General features: G+C 38.3%; 1 protein-coding gene across 2 annotated transcripts in view; it reads left to right on the top strand.

Moving 5' to 3' along the window:
- ELOVL7 (ELOVL fatty acid elongase 7) overlaps nucleotides 1-19,017 on the top strand; it is a 77,953-nt gene that overhangs the window by 16,204 nt on the left and 42,732 nt on the right. Inside the window, exon 1 of one of the 2 annotated variants that reach the window (XM_043590901.1) lies at nucleotides 11,552-11,770. The exons of the other annotated variant lie outside the window; for it this stretch is intronic. The gene's annotated coding sequence lies outside the window, so the exon portion shown is untranslated. Of the gene's footprint in view, nucleotides 1-11,551; nucleotides 11,771-19,017 lie in introns of those variants that run through there. 2 annotated transcript variants of the gene reach the window in all.

Raw genomic sequence — 19,017 nt, 5'->3', positions numbered from 1 at the left:
CCTCTTCAGTTCTACAATGCACTGTGGACTTTGGCATCTGATTAGTCTATTTTTCTATCCCCACACCTACTCTTGCTCTGGGAAGCTGCAAAATCCTTTTTGATGCCAGTGTGTGAGTATGTCAAAGTTCCTTGTCTGACCCAACTGTGATAACCTCTTCAACACTGTTACCACCTGCTTTCATTACCATTCTCTGAGCCGTATCACATGAACACGTGGTGAGAAGAAATTACTATCCCGTCTTCCAACCGCATTGTCACTCTCTTCAGCTCTTTTTTATTTTTTCAATATGAAATTTACTGTCAAGTTGGTTTCCATACAACACCCAGTGCTCAGCCCAACAGGTGCCCTCCTCAACACGCATCACCCACCCTCCCCTCCCTCCCACCCCCCATCAGCCCTCAGTTTATTCTCAGTTTTTAGGAGTCTCTTATGGTTTGCCTCCCTCCCTTTTTTTCCTTCCCCTCCTCCATTGTCTTCTGTTAATTTCCTCTTCAGGTCTTTTACACCGCCCTCTCTTCACACTCAGAAGGACCTTAGTTTTTTCTCAGTTTGTGAGCAATATACTTGTTTCACTTTCATTTGTATGTGGCAAAGCACCAACTTCAAATTAAATCTCCAGTGGTCCTCCACACATATACTCAGGTAGCTGAACAGTATTGCAGAAAATTGGGTGAAATGGTGACTCTGCCAATTCATGATTTCCAGTCTCAGCTTCACTCAGACCAACATTATTTAATCCTTCCACTCAGTGACTCTCAACCTTGACTGCATAACAGAATCCTTTGGGAACTTTAAAAAAAAGCCAATGCCTTGGCTGCCAAGGCTTATGAAATTGGAAATTTTGGAGTGGAACTCAAACATCAGTATTTCTTTTTATTTTATTTTTTTAATGTTTATTTATTTTTGAGAGACAGAGACAGACAGACCACGAGCAGGGGAGGGGCAGAGAGAGAGACGGAGACACAGAATCCAAAGTAGACTCGAGGCTCTGAGCTGTCAGCACAGAGTCCGATGTAGAACTGTGAGTTCATGACTGGAGGCGAAGTCAAATTATTAACTGACTGAGCCACCCAGGTGCCCCACCAATTATCAGTATTTCTTAATGTTCAGGTGATTCCATTGTGCAACTACGATTGAGAAGAGCTGCTTGAAATTTGCCCTTGAAGGATTTTCATTTTTCCATTCCTCTCAAAAGGTATCCTGATCTTCCCATACTCTCCAAAACTATTCCACCAAACCCTATGTTCTAAATTCTTGGCCTCACTTCCTACTTTGCTAGAAAAATTAAAGCTTTTGTTGCTGAATCTCTTTTAATTTTTTGGCCCCATTTAGTCAAGTTAACATTTAATTAGGTCCTAGTTTGTGCCAGGCATTATGCTAGACATTGAGTATAGAGTGGTGAACAGGACAAATACAGCCCATACCTTCCTGGAGTTTACAGTTTAGTGCTGCGTATAGATAAATTAGGCAGTTACAGTACATGGTAAATGCTATGGTGAGGCAATAAGGTATTATTGGAACTCATAGGTATGGCCCTAATCCAGACGCAGGCCCTGAGAAAGACTTTCTTCTGTCTTATTAAACTCCTCAACATCTTGCCCTCCTTTTTCTTTCCCCTTCTTGGAGAATGAGGTGGCACCCTGCTCCATTAGAGGAAGAGCACCATCTCATATCTGTCTCCATTCTCTCCATTTCTCCTCCAGACCTTCATTGGTTGTTCTTCCTTGTTTCTCTTTGTTGTTTCTTCCTCTCACTCTAAACTTACTTAAGGTTTTACCAAAATGATACAGCTGGATTTTATATCTTCTTGTCTCTCTTTTTTTTTTTTTTCAAAGAGGCCTCTTGAGAGTGGCCTATCCAGTGTCTTCTGTTACTCACCAGCTTTCGTATTTTGGTTTCTGCATCATCAGTCAGCTTTATCGTAAAGTCACAGGGGCTTCCAGTTTGACTTAAGTTGGTGGAGACCATTCAGCTCTGTCACACTGGACCTCTCTATGCATATGGCTATTTGTCACCGTTTCTTCTTCAGAATTTTCTCCACATTTCTGTCTGTGATTCTGCATGTACTAATTTCTTGTGATGTCTTCTTCCTTGTAAGATTCCTTCCCTCAGCCTACCACTTATAAAGGATGGTATTCTCCATTGGTTTGTCTTTACACCACTGTTTTTCTTCATTCATCCATTACTGTGGTTTTAATCACCGTCTAGATGTGAAAGCTTTCAGAATCTGTATCTTCCACCTTGAAATTTCTCCCAAATGCCTTTTGGGCATCTCTACCTGAATATTCCATAGGTTTGTCACATTGAAATTTACCAATCCTTTGCCCTTTAAACCTGTTCCTCTTTCTGTGCTCCTAATCTCATCTGGTGTTGCAACCATAGACGTTTGTCACTCAAACCAAACCAGAAACTTTAGTCATGTTACCTTGTCTCTTAATCCTGTGTAGTTAATCACTTAACCCTTCCTGTGTTGCCTCATAAATATTTCTTGACTTCATGTCTATGACACTGCACATCACCCAACTATCTTTACCCTTGTTGAAGCCTTTAAGCATTTCTCATTGGGATGATTGTAATGAAATCCTAGTTGGTGTCCCTACACTTATGCTCACCCCCTTACATTCATCATTTATACAGCTAGGCCACTATACTGGTTTGAAACCCATCAGGGGCTCCCTCTGCCTATAGGTGAGGCTAGGACACTGCAGTAAGGGGTTGCTTTTGGGATAAGCTTTAGGGGACCAGGGTGGTAAGACATTGGCAGAACTGCCTGGTTGAGTTCCCTTACTTAATTATGCTTCTGCATAATCTTTCACTTTTGAAAGTTTTCTTTTGCCTATGCAACATCTTTTCTCACTATTCCTCATCAGCACTTCTTTCTCAGTGCATTTTCCCATTCTGGTACCTCAAAGTGCTCAATTTCTCCCCATACTAAAAGCAACTTAGATATCATGCTTTCAGAAGGTCTTCTTATCATTCATGTCTTTATTTATTCACTGATGTTTATCAGACACCTGCATTTTTAGGCAGCCAATAGCATATCGGAAGGTGAGAGATGAGAACATGCCTGAGTGCATTAGAGCAGTGCCTTTCATACTGTCTGTGGTGGTGGACCAATTGGGTTTTTTGTTTTTTTCTCTCTCTCATGAACCAATAAGTGGTCTTGTTGCATGTGATTAAAATGCAATCTGTACCACATGTGACTCACCGCACAAACTCAACAACACCCAAACTGGTCTACATCTTGTTTAACCAGTGTCACATACTTGCATGTCACAGCAATGTCCAATTGCCATAAAAAATTTTAAACACTTATACTTGATTTCTGAACTTAGCTTGATTCAGACAGGTAATACACCATTTGTTCATTAGCACCAGTCCACAGGCTACCTTTGAGTAGCATTGCTCTTGAGGGTTGCTGTAGATGTCATGGTGGAAGAGGGGACAGCTTACAACAGGGGTACAGAAGAGACTGGACACTTTCCCTGAATGGTTGAGCTGTAAGGGAGGAGAGATCCTATTAGAGGAGGGCAAAATCTTAAAAAATGAGATCTGCTTACCAGCTATGGCTTTTTAGCCATGAGGAAAAATTGGGGCATAGAGGGCAGCTGGAGCAGCCTGGTTCTGGCAAGTCTAGAGTAGTAGGCACATAGTGCAAAGAGGCTGCTATAAGGTAAGAGATGAGACTGGAGTCAGGGGTTAATTTGGTTACTTCAGCAAATACTTTCGAAGGATCTTCATAGCAGATCCTTCCTAGGCTCTGGGATTGGAAGCCAAGGAGAGACTTTTTGCCGTAGTAGGGCTTAAAAAGGTTGCTAAGGATAACCAAGGAGTTAGACTGATACTTGCAACGCATCTCGAAGGATTTTTGAGCTGGCACACAGTATGATGAATTTAATCCTTAGAGGGTTGGCTCATGTGGATGGTGGGAAATGGATGGCTACTGAATCAGGAGAGTTAGTTGGGAGGTAAGTGATCCAGGTAAGATACGATAAGTATCAGGAAGGTGCAATCAGGGGTTGAAGGAAGTAGTTGGGGTGAGGAAAAGAGACAGGACTTTTATGGGAAATATTATTAGGGTGGTATATATCACAGATCTTGAGGGGTCAGTGGAGTTTGGGATGGCTTGCAATTTCTGACTTGTTATGAGGTTGATCGTATAATTCATTGGGGAAGGGCTTTTTGGATGGTTAAGGGATTACAGAAGTGGTAAGTAAACTGTCTGAGGCCAGTTAGAGGCCTGCTCTCTGTATTCCTGTAGTGTGTTGTGCTAACCTCTATCATTGTGTAGGTCAGTGGGTTTCTGTATTTGTGAGCTCTTTGAGAACCTGTACCCACTTTTCTATCCTAAACATGTGGCACAGGGCCTAACATGTAGAAGAGGCTCAACAAATCATTCTTAAACTGAAAAGAAAGGTAGTGTATTAGTATCCTATTGCTGCCATAACAAATCACACACTTAGTGGATTAAAATAACACAAATTAAAACTCATGTTGTTTATTTATTCTTTTGGTCAGATGTCCCGGTTGGCAAGGTTGATTGCTCTACTTTGTGTTTTACAAGGTGCTGGCCATCTGGACTTTTATCAGAAGGCTCTAGAATGAATCTATTTCCAGACTCATTCAGGTTGCTGGCAGAATGCAGTTCTTTTTGGTTGTAGGACTGAAGTCCCTATGTCCTTGCTGGCTGTCAGCTAGAGGATGCCCTTAGGGGCATCTCTCCAGTCCTCAAACATGGGCCTCTACATCTCAGAGCCAGCAATGGTGCATTGAATTCTCATGTTTCAAATCTCTTTACCTTCCTCTTCTGCCATGTCTCTTGACTTTCTCTTCTTGCAGCCAGAGACAGTTCTCTAGTTGTAAGGGCTCCTGTAATTACATTGGGCCTACCTGGATAATCCAGGATAATCTTCCTACTTTAAGGTCTGTGACCTTAATTCTATCTATAGAGTCCCTTTTGCAATGTAACACAGTCACACATTCCAAGGATTAAGCCATGAAGTTTTCATGGGGTTGGGGGTGAGCATTGTTTTGCTGACCACATAAGTAATTATCCAGCAAATCATGTAGGGATCTTGATCATGGTTCTTAAATACTGATGCATTCTGACACCTCTTATTTGTACAGGGAAGCACAAGGAGAGTAAGACTTGCCTAATGACAGAAGGAAATAGGAGCAGAGGTAGATCACAGCCTACAGCTTCTATTTTTTTTATTCTAACCACTTATCTATCTATCTATCTTATCTATCCCATCCATTCATCCTTTCACTCATTCATTTATTCATTCTTTCATTCGTAAACATTTGAGTATGTGCTTTATTTCAAGGGTCTATACTAATTTGGGACATGAGGAAGAAAGTGAGCTACCGATGACTTTGGCTTGTATTGATGATGTTACTGTCCCTATTTAGTGAATAATCTCTTTTTAGTATGATGTAGCTTCAGGCTTGTACCAAGGACTCAGCAAATGTGTATACTTGTGATCATTACTGCTTAGTTTATTCCCTTCTATGTGTGGCCATAAAATTTAGGAAACAATAAATATATATTATTAGTATTTTAATTTTTAACTTTATTCAAATAAGTAACCAGTGTTATCAGTTTCTTACCGATTTTTCCAGAAATATTCTATGCATATAATAAAGAAATGTTTATCTTGTACTTGGCATTAATTATATATTCTAGTAACTATTTCATGACGGATAGGTTAAGGTACTTAATTCTTTTTTTATAACTGTATATTATTCCCTGGTATGAAACCAGCTTGTTACAAGTCTCATGTTGGTGGACATTTGGATAGTTTCTACTTCTTTTGCTATTAAAAGATTCTTGTAAAAAATCTTATACATGCGCTTTTCACACAGATGCATACATACAGAACTTATGCTTTGCAGCAGTTATTGTCTAATGACAGAGATTGTACCAGTTCCCATTCCCTCCATCAATGTATGCAAGTAACTACTGTTTTTGTACACCTTGGCTAAAAAATATGTCGTTGAACTTTATGGTCTTTACCAATCTTATCAGTAAAAAGTGATATTTCTGTTTCTCTAGCTTAAATGTGCATTTGTCCCATGACTGCGTAAGGTTGGTCATCTTTTTTTGTATGTATTTTAAAGCTATTTCTTTCATTTTCTATAAACTGTTCATATCTTTTATCCATTTCTCTATTGGATTGTTGGCTTTTTTATTAATTTATTGGCAGTGCATATATTAAGGAAATTAGCTTATAAGATGCATGTATTTTGGGATATGAAATAGGATATAAGGTGTACATATTTTTTCTTTGATTTTTCTTTTGATTTTGTATGCTTAGGCTTTTGACGTGCATAAACAGTTAATTGTAGGTGAGCATGTTTAATTAATCTTAACATCTTTGTCTTCTGTGCTTTGTGTCATCACGGTAAAGGCCTTCTTTATTTCAGTATTACAAAGTAATTAGCTCAGGTTTCTGCAAGTATTTTTTTTAACTTTTTATTTTGAAATAATTATAGATGCACAGGAACCTATAATGTTAGTACAGAGAGATTCTGTGTATTCTCTTTATTCAGATCCCCCAACCAGCAGGTATTTTTATGGTTTTATTTTTTATATTTAAATTGTTAATGATTCTGAAATTTATTTTGGTATAAGATTATATATGATTATAAGATTAGATATGAATTCCACTTTCTTTTCCGCTTGGTTACCTGTTTGCTCTAACATTATTTATTGAATACTCTATATTTTGTCCAGTAATTTAAAATTCATATGTACCAATCATGTGCTAAATTCCTAAGTGTACTGGTTAGGTTTTGAAACATTAAAGTGTCACAACTTGCAGAGAAGCTGAAATGTCATTGTATATTTTCCTAAGAGCTACGTGTTGAGACAGCTGGGGCCAGCCCTCTATCAAAATCCTATTATGGTGTCTGGAATTGTGTTTGTGGTGTTGTGGGTTGTACTAGGGTACAGGTAAATAACCTTCAGGTTTGCATCTTAGTTTACTGTTCCCAGTCTGTAAAGGTAAAGCCTTTACCCAATGTAGTGCCTAAGGTTAACCATGCCATTGATTAATACTTACAAAACCTTTTATTCTTTATTATTAAAAAAAATTTTTTTTTAATTTATTTCTGAGATAGAGAAACACAGAATCTAAAGCAGGCTCCAGGCTCCGAGCTGTCAGCACTGAGCCTGACGCGGGGCTTGAACCCACGAACTGTGAGATCATGACTTGAGCCAAAGTCAGACGCTCAACCGACTGAGCTACCCAGGCACCCCATTACTTACAAAACCTTTTAGACGGACTATATTGTCCTCATTTAGTAAATAGGAAATAGAGATTCAGAAAGATTAAAAATTGCCCCAGACCTCAGGTGTTAGATAAGGTTGGCAGAGCTCAGACAGGTTCTCACCTTGCAATTGGTATTATTACACAGTATTCCAGGACATGCCTCAGATCTGCTCGAGATACCTCTTCACTCCATTGATCTGAGATAAAAACTACTGTAACTTCTGGGCTAGGACATAACTCTCCTATTCCATCTCTGCTTTAGCAAACCTGAAGGCTTTCTGCATTTTTAGCTCCTGTTTTTCAGTGCAAAGTTTAGGCAAAAACATGATTTTTCCAAGGTTTTTCTGACTTCAGTCTGAAGAATGCTAAAGGAAAAATACAATACTCATTTGCCTATATAGTTTTCTGAATTTAAAGAGTAGATTTAGATAATTCTTAAATTCTTTCCCAGCTCTATGATTCTAGATACTTGTTCTTTATCTTGCTAGTATTTTTCATAGTTTTATGTTCTCATATAGTGGGGAGTGAACAAAGCATTTAAAGAATGACAAGTATTTTCTGTGGGTTATTTAGAGGGGAAACATGTTAGAATTCTTTAATCCAATTAGAAATCACGTTCTTTTAGGAGAAGTCATATAGGCTGGTTATTGTATTATATAAAAGTTCTCTTAATTTTAGTTCATTATATTAGCTTGCTGGCATATATTTATTTTTTAAAAATATTTTAATGTTTATTTATTTTTGAGAGTGGGGGGAGGGGCCGAGAGAGAAGGGGACAGAGGATCTGAAGTGGGGTGTGCTCAGTCAGCAGCAAGCCTTATGCAGAGCTTGAACTCAAACTGTGAGATCAAGACCTGATTCAACGGAGACAAAGTCGGGCACTTAACCAACTGAGCCATCCAGATGTCTGCCCCAGCAGCATATATTTAAAGGCCACCACTTAAAATTCTGTATGTGCTTTGGGTCTAAGGCTATCACTTCACACAGGTCCTCTCATTTCCTTTTAGCTGCAGTGTTGTCTGTGTGGTGCTCTTCACGAGATCAGAGTTTTAGAAGTAAAGCTTCCGGCTCTGAACTTTCCACTTACTGTTAAGAAATATTGCTATGGCAAAGTAAATTCTTCCAGATAACTTTGCCCACTTGTCTTTGAAGCTGTGTCTGGGGTCTCCATGAACAGCCCTCAAACTGGCCACCTTGGAGATCTAGATTCATAAGTCATTTGGTGTGTTTGGAGGGGAGAAATACATTCTTAGGGCCTAAGTGAGTTAATGGAAGGCCAGCCACACTCAGGAAACTGATTCATAAACTAGAATCCCCCCAGTCATTCATTTATAATTGGTTATATCTGTAGACAAAGCAAAGACTGAGCAAAGTTGCAAGCAGGTAATTCTGCTTAGCAGATCCAGGTCTAGGTGAGAAAATTGGTAAAATGAAAGCAAAAAGAGCTCGACTAATCCTGTTCTCCTCTCTAGAGATCGATCATTCTGTCTTTTAAAACCTTCATTTACAACACCTTTCTGTGCAGTGCTAGAAAATTCTGGTGACTAACTTTGTTTTTGAGATTTTATTTTAAAAAACAATTTTTTTTAACGTTTATTTATTTTTGAGACAGAGAGAGACAGAGCATGAATGGGGGAGGGGCAGAGAGAGAGGGAGACACAGAATATGAAACAGGCTCCAGGCTCTGAGCGGTCAGCACAGAGCCCGACGCGGGGCTCGAACTCACGGACCGTGAGATCATGACCTGAGCCGAAGTCGGACGCTTAACCGACTGAGCCACCCAGGCGCCCCTGTTTTTGAGATTTTAAAGGGACTTCTTCCTCAGTTTGCATTCAGTTTCATATCACCTTCTGTAATTTTAACAGAACTATCACAGTGTACTAAAGTTTACTCACCACATAAATTTTAAATGGTTTCTTTTATATGAAGGGTAGCATCTAATTGTTAACAATAGGCAGGCTGGCTTTGTTTCCTCATCTATCGGTGGACAGACCTCTTCATGCAAAGACTTTCAGCTCCGTGTTAACCTGTCTGTGAGGGTGGGTGGTTGACACTTCTAGATTTTGTTACTGAATTTGGAGATTTGTCCCAGTGGGGGACTTAAACTTTTTTTCCTTGAGTCTACCTTTATTCTTTTTGACACTTTTCCATATGGTGGACTGGGGAGATTAGCAGTAAGGAGAACTACAAGCCATCTCAGGTGTAAAAGTCTCAGCTTGATTAGATTGTGTTAACTTTCTCTTATTAGAAATCCCCAAGTTACATTTCTGCAGGATACATCAGCCTTGCTCCTACTTACCCTTTCAGTGACCAGCTCAGACATGACTTCCTCCAGGAAGACTTTCTTCATCTCTGTCCATGATTCAAGCTCTAGACTGGAGTAAGTGCCCTCTCCTAAAAGCACTCTAGGCTCATTGCTCTTGTAAAGCATATGTTATATAACTGTGTACTTGTATATGAACTCCAAGAGGGCAAGAACTCTGTCTAGTCTACATTTTAAAAATAGCTTCATTGAGATATAATTCATGTACCACACAATCCACGCATTCAAAGTATACAATTTAGTGGTTGTCTGGTCCACTCTTGAATCTCCAGCATAGGGCCAACTTTGGGGTTAACAAATGTTGGTTGATTGGCTAAGTCTTTTTTGCCATCTTGCCTCTCTTACCACCCTCCACACTAGAAGGCCACATGCTCTAGTAGATGAACACAGACTAGAGTCCTATTGAATTTTGAACAGCTGCCCTGCAGCATAATAACTGTGTGCTAAGGAACAAGTTATTTAACTTCTCTGGGCTTCAGTTTACTTCTCTGTGACATAGAAGATAATGATATGTCTTTCATAGTGTTGCTATGAGGATTAACTAGATCATATGAATGAAACACCTAGAGTAATACTTGACACAGAGCCCTGGATGGGTGGGCACTCTTATTATTCCCTTGGGTAACTTGGGTAGGAACTGGCTGTCCTTTGCCTCAGGAAATAGAGGCAGCATCTGATTTCAGATCTGCCTGGTTGTGCTGCCTGTGTTAAGTTAGATCAGCTCCCTTTGTTTCTTCAAGAAACCTCCCTCCACACAAGATCTGTTAATACCTCTTCACTTTTTGAGCAATAATCCAAGACTTCTGAGGTTTGATAAGAAAGCTGATTGTCATCTGTGGTTCTGTTTCTTACTCATGAATTCCTACTTTTTTTTTTTAAGTTTATTTCTTTATTTTGAGAGAGCACGAGTGAGCAGGAAAGGGTCAGAGAGAGAGAAGGGGGTGGGGGGAAAGAGAATCCCAAGCAGGCTCCATGCTGTATGTCAGTGCAGAACCCAATGTGGGTTTTGATTCCATGAACTATGGAAACATGACCTGAAGCAAAATCAAGAGTTGGACACTTAACCTACTGAGCCACCCAGGTGCTGCCTCATGAATTCCTACTTAAGCTTTAACCACCTGTTTCACACATTTGCTTGCATCTATTAACTCATTATTAAAATGGTATTCTTGGGGCGCCTGGGTGGCGCAGTCGGTTAAGCGTCCGACTTCAGCCAGGTCACGATCTCGCAGTCCGGGAGTTCAAGCCCCGCGTCGGGCTCTGCGCTGATGGCTCAGAGCCTGGAGCCTGTTTCCGATTCTGTGTCTCCCTCTCTCTCTGCACCTTCCCCGTTCATGCTCTGTCTCTCTCTGTCCCAAAAATAAATAAACGTTGAAAAAAAAAATTTAAAAAATAAATAAATAAATAAAATGGTATTCTTTCCAGGAGTCCCACCTTAAAACTTAAATCAAGATAGCTTTTGGGGGTGCCTGGGTGGCCCAGTAGGTTGAGTGTCCAACTCTTGATTTCGGCTCAGGTCATCATCCCATGGTCATGGGATTGAGCTTCACGTCAGGCTGCTTAAGATTCTCTCACTCACTCACTCACTCACTCACTCTCACCTCCCTCTTTTGCCCCTCTGCCCTTCTCCCCTAAGTGCACTCTCTGTCTAAAATAAAAATTAAAAAAAAGATTTTTAATTGCAAAATCTGTGTCTCCCTCAATCTCTGCTCCAGGTTGGGCCGGGTTGATTTGGGCAAGGGAGAAAAGTCTTTCTGACCTTTGTCCGAGAGAAGGTCTGCTTTGCTTAGTGAAGCCTGTTGCTGCCTTGCTTTTGAACCTCTTGGCTAATTTATGAAAGCAGAGGAACTGCTTTCATCTGAGGCACACAGTGGCAAAGTTCCCATGGCAGGAAGTGTTCATACAAATCTCATCCATAGTGATTACAAGAGAAATGGTATTTTGTTTTACTTGTTGGTGCTTTCTTGTGCTACCGTGATTGAGTCAGTGTTTTTATTTGAGAGCTAATGCTCTAAGACAAATGTGACACACTCGCTCTTAGGGATCTTTATTATTCAGCTGCAATCTGCCTGTCCAGTTGAGCTGCTGCTTCCCCTTCTTATAAATCCTCATGTGCTACAACTGGGTCTGTGAACAAGCACCGCTTGAAGTTTGCAAGTCCCCAGTTTATGTAAGTAGAAAAAGTGTGATAGGAAGAAAACCAAATAGTTGGTGACTTTGGGTGTGGGAGGGGTGGGGAGGGACAGGTGGGAGATAAAAGAAAAAAATGGGGGAAAAAAAGAGGTTTTTAATATCAAAGAGTAGAAGAGAGTGGTGGGAAGTAAAGTTGAAAGGGGAGAATGGAGTCAGATAATGGAGCTAAGAACTTGGGCCTAAAGTGATTTATAATAGGGCATCCTGGGGGAGAAGAAGGTAAAAGTGATATGTTAGGGTGATTTTTTTTCTGGTAATAATATTAGCCATAAGCAGGAATTTAAAGGAAATAAGAGTGTAGGCAGGAGTTTTCCAGGCTTAGTTGCAGTAATATAGGTGTGCAGTGGGGTTCTAGTTGTTAGTAGTGAGAATGATGGAGAAAGTTTTCATCTAAGAAAACTCAGAGAATTTGTAACAGCTCACAGGTTAGAGGCAAAAAAGCAGAGTCAAAGATGATTGTAATGTTTTGGATCAGAAGAAAAGTCAAGCCACTAACATCGGTGTTGGGTAAAGAAGCCAGTTGGTGGAAGGAGTTGGGCAAGTTAAGTTCCTTTTGAGATTAGTTAGGTTTTGTGTGGCAGTGGAATGTCCAAGTTACAGTGTTTATTGGCAGTTGGGAATGGTCGAGTCTGGCATAGGTACAAGATGTGGATTCAGAGTATAGATCTGGGAGTTGTTACTATAATAGTAGGAGCAAGTAGATGCAAAGACAAAAAAAATTACTGGTACATATTGAGGGAGAAACCCCTAGTGCGGGAGTATGAAGAAGAAACCCAGCAGAATAAAACAATTAAGAGCTTACAGATGGAAAGAGATGAGGCCAGTTAGAAGAATGCTATGTTCTGAAAGCCAAAGTCAGGGCTTCACCAACAAGTCTTTTTTAAAGGGCTTCTCTATTACTGAATTTTTTGATTCATCTCTATATTGACTTGATTTTGTCATCATAAAGTTTTTTCAAGAAAGCTGATGGATGTTATATACCCTGTGTTCTTCCATTCTTGAGGAGGTATTTCTGCTGCCTTTGTACTTGAGCAAGATCTTAGTTAGGTATAATATTCCTGGGTTATACTTTGTTTCTTTAAAAATGTTGTGTTAATTCACTTACCATTGAATTTTGCTTTAGAAAAGTGTGATGCAGCTTAAGTTTCTTCTCTCTTATATGTAATTTACTTTTGGAGGGATTTTAAAATCTTTTAAATTTATATTCAGTAAATTAACTCTTTTTACATTCAGTAAATTCACTGTGTTTTGCTTGATAGTTCTACAAGTTTGGACTCATAGAATCATGTAACCACCATCAGAGTTAAGATACAGGTATTTCCATCACCCTAAAACATTTCTTTGTACGGTGCTTTGTAATCAACCCTTCTTCCAAACTCCATACCCCGGTAACCACTGATATGGTCTGTATTTATAGCTTTGCTTTATTCAGAATGTTGTAAGTGGAATCGTATAGTATATAGTTTTTTGAGTCTGGCATACTTCACTTAGCATAAACATATTTGAGATTCGTCTATGTTGTAAATATCACGAGTCCCTTTGCTTTTTTTGCTGAGTAGCATTTCATTGAAAGGATATACCACAGTTTGCTTATCCATGTATTAATTGAGGAACTTGGGTTGTTTACAGTTTGGGATGATTATGAATAAAGTCACTATAGATATTTGTATATAGGTTTTTGTGTGAATATTTTCTAGATATATTTAATTTACCTTCTGTAAAGATTCTTCCTCCACATAAGATCATATTCTGATGTACTAGGTGTTTGCACTTCAGCATATGAATTTTGAGGGGATACAATTCAATGCATAACACTTGAGTATTTTCTCAAACCACAAATTTTGTCTGCTACATGCCAGACATTAGTCTAGGCACTGGGAATACAAAGATAATGAAGCTCAGTTTCTTCCTTTATGATTAATGGAAAGATAAGAATTAATAACAGGCATCTGCAATACTATGCAATAAGTACTGTCAAAGATGAGACAGATTATTATGAGAACACCTCCGTGAGACCTAACCCTGACTGATTAAATCAGGGATTACATCAGAGGAAATAATGTTTATGCTGGATCCTTCCCAATAGGATACACTAGTTGCCTAATTGTTCTTCCTACTTCCAAACCACACCCTCAGTTACCCAGCCCTGGACTCTACCACCCAGTTAATCTTCCCAAGCACCACTTTGGTTAGGACATTCCCTGGTTGAGAAACCTCTCAACAGAACTAACTACTCAAGAATTCTTTATCCTGACTTTTGGTGCCTTCACAATCAATACCACCATTGGAATCTACCTTTCCTGTTTTGGTATTTATTTTGTTAACTTCCTTAATTCTATGCATTAACAAAAAAGACTAACAAACATTTTTGAAACACACGAGGAGCTTTTCTATAATTTCATACAAAGGCAGGATTTGTTTTGTTTTCTACTATATCACTGGCACCTAAAATGGTGAATATTGGTTGATATATATGCACCCAACATATGAGCACCAAAATATATACAACAAATATTAATGGACCAAAAGGGAGAAAATGACAGCAATACAATAATAGTAGGGGATTTTAACATCCCACTTCATCAATGGATAGATTAGACAGAAAATTATTAAGGAAATATCAGCTTTAAATGACACATTAGACCAGGTGGACTTAATAGATATATGCGGAGCATTCCATCCAAAAGCAGCAGAATTTACATTCTTCTTGTGTATATATGGAATATTTCCAGGACATATCATATGGTAGGCCACAAAATAAGTCTCAGTAAATTCTAGAAGATTGAAATCATATCAAGCATCTTTTCTGACCACAATGGTATGAAACTTGAAGTCAGTTATTAGAAGAAAACAGGAAAACTACAAATACACAGAGATTAAACAACATGTTACTGAACAATTACTAAGTGATAGAAGAAATCAAAGAAATTAAAAAAAAAAAAACACCTAGAATGAAAACAAAAACACAACCTACCGAAATCTATGGGACACAGCCAAAGCACTTCTATGAGGGAAGTCTATAGTGATACAGGCCTACCTCAGGAAACAAGAAAATCTCAAACAACTTAACTTTATACTGTAAGGAAATAGAAAAAGAACAGATGAACTCCAGAGTTAGTAGAAGGAAGAAAATGATAAAGATCAGAGTGGAAATAAATGAAATAGAGACTAAAAAGGCAAAAAAGGTCAATGGAACTAAGAGTTGGTTCTTTGAAAAGATAATCAACATTGAAAAACTTTTAACTAGATTCACCACGAAGAGATTGTGCAAATTAGTCATAAATGAAAAAGAAGTCACAACTCATACCATAGAAATACAAAGGACCATAAGAGACTATTATGAATGATATATACCAGCAAATCGGACAGCCTAGAAGAGATAAGTTCCTAGACATTTACAAGCTTCCAAGACTGAATCAGGGAGAAATAGAAAATCTTAAAAGACTAATTGCTAGTAAGGATATTGAATCAATAACCAGAAACCTTGAAATAGACAAAAGTCCAGGACCAGACACCTTCACTGGTGAATTCTACCAAACATTCAAAGAAGACTTAGTACCTATCCTTCTCTAACTCTTCCAGAAAATTGAAAACGAGGGAAAGCTTCCAACCTTATTTCACAAGGCCAGCATTACCCTGATACCCAAGCCAGACATGGATATTATAGGTTAATGTCCCTTATAAACCTAGATGCAAAAATTGTCAGTAAAATATTAGCAAACTAAATTCAACAATACATTAAAATAATCATACACTATGATCAAGTGGAATTTATTACAAGGATGAAAAGATGGTTCAACATCCACAAGTCAATCAATGCAATACACCATATTAACAAAATGAAAAGTAAAAAATTATATGATCATTTCCATAGACAAAAAGCATTTGACAAAATTCAACATCCATTTATGATAAAAACTGTTTTAAAAATTTTTTTTAACTTTCTTTTAAATTTATTTTTGGGACAGAGAGAGACAGGGCATGAACGGGGGAGGGGCAGAGAGAGAGGGAGACACAGAATCGGAAGCAGTCTTCAGGCTCTGAGCCATCAGCCCAGAGCCCGACACGGGGCTCGAACTCACGGACCACGAGATCGTGACCTGGCTGAAGTCGGACGCTTAACCGACTGAGCCACCCAGGCGCCCCTATGATAAAAACTCTTAATGAAGTGAATATAGAGAGAACATACCTTAACATCTAAAAGCTATATATTAAAAACCCATAGCTAATATCATACTTAACAGTGACTAGCTGAAGGCTTTTCCTTTAAATAACAAGACGAGGATGCTTACTATACCCACTTTATTCAACATAGTATTGAAAGTCCTAGCCATATCAACTAGTCAAGAAAAATAAATAAAAAGTATCCGAATTGGAAAGGAAGAAGTAAAATTGCCACTCTGTGCAGATGACATGATACTTATGTATAGAAAACCCCAAAGACTCAACCAAAAATCTGTTATAACTAATAAATAAAATTCAGTAAAATTGCAGGATACAAAATTAACGTGCAAAAATTTGTTGCATTTCTATACACTGATAACAAAGTATCAGAAAGAGAAATCAAGAAAATGATACAATTATAACCGCATAAAAAAAAATGTCAGAATAAATTTGACCAAGGAGGTGAAAGAGCTGTAAACTAAAAAGTGTAAGACATTGATGAAAGAAATTGAAGCAGATACAATTAAATGGAAAGATAGGATATGTTCATGGATTGGAAGAATTTACATTTCCAAACTGTCTTATGACCCAAAGCAATCTAGGGATTCAGTGCAATCACTATCAAAATTCCAATGACATTTTTCACAAAACTAGAGCAAATAATTATATTTGTATGGAACCACAAAAGACCCTGAATAGCCAAAACAATGCAGAAAGAACAAAGCCAGAGGTACCACACTGTCTGATTACAAACTATTCTACAAAGCTATAGTATTGAAAACTGTATGGTATTGGCATAAAAACAGACACAAGGATCAACAAGACAGAATAGAGAGCCCAGAAATAAATCCACATATACATGGTCAAAGGAGCCAAGGATATATGGTGGGGAAAGGACTGTGTCTTCAATTAATGGTGTTGGGAAAACTGGATAGTTGCATGCAAAAGAATGAAACTGGACCACTGTATTACACCATATACAAAAATCAATTCAAAATGGTTTCAAGTCTTGAATGTAAGACTTAAAACCAAAATCCTCCTAGAAGAAAACATATAGGCAAAAGCTCCTTGACATTAGTCTTAACAATGTTTGATTTGGATCTGACTCCAAAGACAAGAGAAACAAAAGCAAAAGTAAACAAATAGGACTACATCAAACCAAAGAGCTTCTGCAGAGTAAAGGAAACTATCAACAAAATGAAAAGGCAACCCACCGAATGGGAGAAGATATTTGCAAATGATATATCTGATTAGAGATTAATATACAAAATGTGTAAAGAACTCATACAACTCAGTGAAAAAAAAAAAAAAAGGAACAGTCCAATTAAAAAATGGGCAGAGCTCTGGAAAGCAGTGTGGAGGTTCCTCAGAAAATTAAAAATAGACCTACCCTATGACCCAGCAATAGCACTGCTAGGAATTTATCCAAGGGATACAGGAGCACTGATGCATAGGGCCACTTGTACCCCAATGTTCATAGCAGCACTCTCAACAATAGCCAAATTATGGAAAGAGCCTAAATGTCCATCAACTGATGAATGGATAAAGAAATTGTGGTTTATATACACAATGGAATATTACATGGCAATGAGAAAAAATGAAATATGGCCTTTTGTAGCAACGTGGATGGAACTGGAGAGTGTGATGCTAAGTGAAATAAGCCATACAGAGAAAGACAGATACCATATGGTGTCACTCTTATGTGGATCCTGAGAAACTTAACAGGAACCCATGGGGGAGGGGAAGGAAAAAAAAAAAAAGAGGTTAGAATGGGAGAGAGCCAAAGCATAAGAGACTGTTAAAAACTGAGAACAAACTGAGGGTTGATGGGGGGTGGGAGGGAGGAGAGGGTGGGTGATGGGTATTGAGGAGGGCACCTTTTGGGATGAGCACTGGGTGTTGTATGGAAACCAATTTGTCAATAAATTTCAGAAAAAAAAATGGGCAGAGTATCTGAATAAACATTTTTCCAAAGAAGACACACAGATGACCAACAGATACAAGAAAAGATACTCAACATTACTAATCATCAAGAAAATGCGATATAAAACCACAGTGAGATATCACCTTACATCTATCAGAACGGTTATCATCAAAAAGACAAGAAATAACAAGTTTTGGCCTGAATGTGAAGAAAAGGAAACCCTTGAGTAAATTGGTTCAGCCACTGTTGAAAACAGTATAAACGTTCCTCAAAAAATTAAAAATAGAACTACAAAATGATCCAACAATTCTACTGGGTATTGATCTGAAGAAAACAAAAACACTAATTCAAAAAGATACATGTTGATTGCTGCATTATTTGTCACTCTGTTGGACATCAAAGACTAATATAATATCATATGTCAGTGATACCACAATAAGTAAAAATCATATTCAGTAAAAACAGCTGAGATACGGAAAAAGAAGATGGGTGTGTGTGTGTGTGTGTGTGTGTGTGTGTGTGTGTGTGTAGCTTGAGAGTATTATTCTAAGTGAAGTAAGTCAGGCACAGAAAAACAAATACTGCATGATATCACTTATATGTGGAATCTAAAATACAAAACAAAACGCAGACTTAAAGGTACAGAAAAAAGATTGGTCACTGCCAGAGGGGAGGGGGATTGGGCGTGTGAAATGGGTGAAGGCTATTAAGCGGTACAAACTTTGTTTATAAAATAAGTCATAGGGATGTAATGTAGAGCATGGGGAATAGAGTCAATAGCATTGTATTAACTTTGTAAGGTGACTGATAGTAACTAGATTTATTGTGGAAACTATTACACAACATATACAAGTGTCATATCACTGTGTTGTACACCTGCAATGAATATAATATTGTATGTCAATTATACTTTAATAAATAAAAATCAATAATCTCCAGCAAAAGTAATAAAAGCGATAATACTGAGTAAGTAAATAAATGAATGAATTTTCGCTTGGAGGGCTCTCTGCTTGCAATGCATGTCTGTCTTCTCTCCCAGGTGCACACGTTTTTGCTTATTGAAATCTTATTCTTAAAGCCCAGCTCGTGTATCCTCCCCTCCATTATACCTTTCTTCCTGGTCACATGTGCCAGAA

Source organism: Prionailurus bengalensis, chromosome A1 (assembly GCF_016509475.1).
Source record: "Prionailurus bengalensis isolate Pbe53 chromosome A1, Fcat_Pben_1.1_paternal_pri, whole genome shotgun sequence".
NCBI lineage: Eukaryota > Metazoa > Chordata > Mammalia > Carnivora > Felidae > Prionailurus > Prionailurus bengalensis.
The sequence above is the reverse complement of the archived record's forward strand: the minus strand, read 5'-3'. Positions and strand labels throughout refer to the sequence as shown.